This window comes from Plecotus auritus, assembly GCF_963455305.1.
Source record: "Plecotus auritus genome assembly, chromosome: X".
In the NCBI taxonomy this organism is placed as follows: domain Eukaryota; kingdom Metazoa; phylum Chordata; class Mammalia; order Chiroptera; family Vespertilionidae; genus Plecotus; species Plecotus auritus.
The window spans coordinates 135,908,008-135,912,656 of record NC_137784.1 but is presented as its reverse complement, the minus strand read 5'-3'; the positions used below and the strand labels follow the sequence as shown (position 1 = coordinate 135,912,656).

Below are 4,649 nucleotides of genomic sequence, written 5' to 3'. Positions count from 1 at the left end.
GATCAGCTGCCTACTGCACACCCCCTACTGGGGATTGGGCCCACAATCCAGGCATGTGCCCGGACTGGGAATCAAACCATGATCTCCTAGTTCATAGGTCAACACTCAACCACTGAGCACACCAGCTGGGTAAAGGGATTGCCTTTTGAGCCTTTTTGTGGCACTTTATTGAGGGCTGTGTGCAGGTCATATATGATAAATCCTGTCAATGCTACTATCACCCTAAGCCTTTGGCTTCCCTCCTCCATAACATGCCAGGCACCTCTAGCATCTCACCCTCATTAACTGTAGGTCACAGTTGAGCCCCACTTTCAGCCAGCCAACCTGGTAAGCCCTTAGAGCCACCATCAGCTGCATGTACTGACACATTAAATCCAGAATCTCTAGTAAGTGAACCCATATCAATGAATTCTGCCCAGTCTAGTGTTACATTCTGCCCTCCTTATCTAACATCCTTAGAATCTGCTTCTGTTCCCTGGGTTTCTGCCAATATATACCAGCAAGGTCTTACAATTCTTTTAAAAAATGATTCCAGCCCTGGCTGGTGTTTCTCAGTGGTTAGAGCGTTGGCTTGCACACCAATAGATCACGGGTTCAATTCCTTATCAAGGGTATATAGCTAGGTTTCAGGTTCAATGCCCTGTCCTGGTAGGGGGTGCATGTGGGAGGCAATCAATGGGTGTGTCTCTCACATTGATTTTTTTCTCTCTCTCCCTCCCTCCCTTTCTCCCTTCCACTTTCTCTAAAAACCAATGGGAGAAATATCCTCAAAAGAGAGAGAGAGAGAGAGAGATAGATAAAGAGAGAGAGAGAGAAAGAGAGAGAGAGAGAAAGAGAGAGAGAGAGATTAATGTGAGAGTGGAACATCAATAGGCTGCCTCCTGCATGCCCCCTACAAGGGATTGAACAAGCAACCCCTCAGTGCACAGGATGACAACCAACCAACTGAGCCACACTGGCCGGAGCTTACAATTCTTTCGGAATATAAGCTATTTCCTCCTTGGTTATTGTGTGCCTTTGCATGCTGAGCTTGGACCTCAGTTGTTGCTCTATCGGCAATAGGGGGTGGTTGTGGTGGGTCTTGAGGAGAAGAGGCATCCCCTTTCAAGGCATCTGGACCATGTGAGTTTATCACAGGGTTTTCACGGAGAAAAAGGCTAGTCTCAGATACTAAAGGGCTAGCTACTTAGTAAGGAAGGCTCAGAGAGACTTGGTAGTTGAAGATTGTCCGTTTCATCTGGAACCAAACAGTTGTCCCCATTCCAAGTGTTGGGATCCCATTCTTTATCAGTCAGTGTCAAGACTGTGACTTCAACTGTCATTGCAATTCAACAACCTACTTAATTAAATGTTGTGTTTGATTTTCAGCAATATTAGCCCTGCAGCTACAACAAAGAACAGCCTCTCTTATGCACCACGAAAGCTCTCTGGTTCTTAGACTGTGACTGAACTGCTCAAATGCATTAAAAGATATCAATCCCACATCCCAGTCCTTATAGTCACGATTACTGCCATAATGGTCAAGTGCAGCAGCCATTTAAGGCATCTAAGGCATATGTTTCAGTTAGCACTTCATCACAATCAATGGTAAGTTGATTAATTGCGATGCCACTGCTCGCCATCGATTATTAGCCATCCATTTTCCATTGGCAAGCACTGTGCTGAAGCCTGAAGGAGGTGTGAATGAACCAATCCCACAGTTGCATCTCTGCAGGTCTATTTCCTGGGATCACTCCTGATAACAATGCTGTCAGTCTGTGTCCTGTCTGAAGAGAGGAATGACACAGTAATTTGAACAGGAAACGTTAATACAAGGAATTACCTATAACTGGGGATTAGAATGATGAGGAATTGGCTAGTAAGATGTAAAGAGAACTCTAAAGAACATAGGAATAACAGAATTAAGATGTAGTCACTATCCCTAGGCTCAGATACAATGCCCCTGGAGCTGAGATCCAGATTTTGTTGGAGAGGCATGACTGTAGCTCACTGGATGACAGAGTATTATGGTGTGGTACTGATGCAACCTGTTGGAAATCTATCTTCTGGAACTTGCCAGAAATCTGCCTGCTGGGGTGGGGGGAGCTGTTCACAGAGAGCTGCTGGCTTCCATGCTCTGCAGGAGCCAGGCTCTGGGGAAGCTGCAAGTGCTGCAGTATCCAGAGGCCCTGTGCTTGCTGCCAAGCTGCCTAGGGGTGAGTACTGGTGCGAGGGGAGAGCTGCTCGTCACTGGGTGCTGCTGGCTGCTGTGTCCTGCAAGAACCCAGGAATGGAAGAGTCTGATGCCAGAAAAAGTCATGCAGAAGGAGACTGCCAAGCAAACACAGGAATCAGGAAGGAAACCTCTTTTCCTCTTGCAATATCTCTTCAGCACTCTCTCCTGAGAAAGCTTCAATGCCAGCTGGCAAAGGAAAAAATACCTCAAATATGTTCCATGATCACAGAACAGGCAGAAAGGATGAACTTTAAGTTGAGAGGCAATAAATTGATAACCAGCACACCAAAGGTCAAAAGGGAAATCATAAGGAAAATTTGAAAGTATTTTGAATGGAATTCAAATGAAAACAAATGTATCAAAATGTATGGAATGCAGCAAAAGCAGTGCTTCCAAAGACATTTATAACATTAAATGCTTATATTAGGCTCCCAATTACTCTCTTTCTGCTGCCATCTTGGTTCTGCGTTGCCCACACAGAATGCTGGGTGAAGCCACAGAAACCGTCTCTGTCACAGAATGAGCTGCCACAGCCCCAGGCTGAGACAGGATCTGAAACAGAACCTGACAGTGATGGATCAGCACCAGAGCTCAAAGAACAAGATTCCACCCAGGCAAGCATACAAGCTCAGCTAGCAGCAGCAGCTGAAATCAATGAAGAACCAGCCGGTAAACCAAAACAGAACTGAAGTGAAAAGAAGGCACAGAAGGCTATGTCCAAACTGAGTCTTTGATAGGTTATAGAGGTTACTAGGGTCACTATGACATCTAAGAATGTCCTCTTCGTCATCACAAAGCCAAATATCTACAGGACTCCAGCTTCAGCTACCTATAGAGGTTTGGGGGAAGCCAAGATTGAGGATTTATCTCAGCAAGCACAGCTAGCAGCTTCTGAGAAATTCAAAGTTCAAGGTGAAGCTGTCTCAAACATTTAAGAAAACACACACACTCCAACTGTACAAGAGGAGAGTGAAGAAGAGGCTGATGAAACAGGCGTAGCCCTGGCTAGTTTGGCTCAGTGGATAGAGCGTCAGCCTGCGGACTGGGGGGTCCCGGGTTTGATTCTGGTCAGGGGCACATGCCCAGGTTTTGGGCTTGATCCCCAGTGTGGGGTGTGCAGGAGGCAGCTGCTTGAGCCCCAGTATGGGGCTTGCAGGAGGCAGCCGTTCAATGGTTCTCTCTTATCATTGATGTTTCCGTCTCTCTCTTCCTCTCCCTTCCTCTTTGAAATCAATAAAAAAAGAAAAGAAAAGAAATAGGCGTGGAAGTTAAGAACACAGAACTGATCATGCCAAGCAAATGTGTGGAGAGCAAAGGCAGTCTCAGCCCTGAAGAGCAACAGGAATGATATTATACATGCTATTATGGAATTAACAATGTAACCATTCAAAAAAGAGGACTTTTTTTTTTTTTTTTTTTTTTTTTTTTGGTATTTCAAAAGAGTAACTGCAGCTTGGCTTGAAATTTGGACTGTTTCTATCATTAATAAAGCTATGGCTTCCGAAAAGAAGAATTGTCTCAGATCAATGACCTCATATTCCACCTTAAGAAACTATGATAAAAAGTGGAAATTAAACCCAAAGTAAGCAGAAGAAAGGAAATAATAAAGATAAAAGTAGAAATTACCAAAATACAAAGGAAAAACTATAGAGAAAAATTTTTAAAAACCGATAGTGGGCTCTTTGGGAAGATCAATAAAGTTAATGAAACGCTAGCCAAATTGATAAGGGAAAAAAGAGAGATGACCCAAATGACTGATGTCAAGAATGAGATATAGGACAACACTACAGATCCTACAGAAATTAATATAATAATAAGGGGATGTTATAAAGAGCTTTATGGTAATAAATTTGACAATTTAGGTAAAATAGACACATTCCTTAAAAGATACAAGCTAACAAGTTCACTCCAGAAAAAAACACACGCCACCAACCTGAATAGTCATGTCTTTAAAGAAATTTATTTCATAGTTAAAAACTTTCCCACAAAGAAAACCTTATGTCCAGATGGCTTTACTAGTGAATTTGATCAAACAGTTGTGGAAGAAATAATAGCAATTGTATGCAAACTCTTCCAAGAGAAAGAGAGGAATGTATTAAATTTGTATTGCTGCATAGCAAACTACAAACAATATCCTAAATCAATATTCATTTATTATATCAGTTTCTATAGGTCAAAAGTTCAGCACAAAATGACTGGGTTCTCTGCTCAGGTTATAACAAGGCTGAAATCTAGGTGTTGTCTAGAGGCTTTGGGGAAAATATGCTTCTAAGTTCATTCTTGTTATTGGCAAAATTCAGTTCCTTGCCGTTAGAGGAGGAGTTTCCACTTACTTGCTGGTTATCAGCTGGGGCTGATCTCATCTCCTAGAAGCCAACCACATTCTTTGCCACGTGGCCTCCCTCTGTCTACAAGCCAACAACAGTGTGTCACA

At 43.1% G+C, this 4,649-nt stretch overlaps 1 pseudogene across 1 annotated transcript; it reads left to right on the top strand.

Moving 5' to 3' along the window:
* The first annotated feature begins 2,696 nt into the window (after positions 1 to 2,696).
* Positions 2,697 to 3,597, top strand: LOC308239989 (nascent polypeptide-associated complex subunit alpha-like; annotated as a pseudogene). Its single transcript has 2 exons — positions 2,697 to 3,208; positions 3,475 to 3,597. The product of its transcript is annotated as a nascent polypeptide-associated complex subunit alpha-like (transcript).
* Positions 3,598 to 4,649: the final 1,052 nt, after the last annotated feature.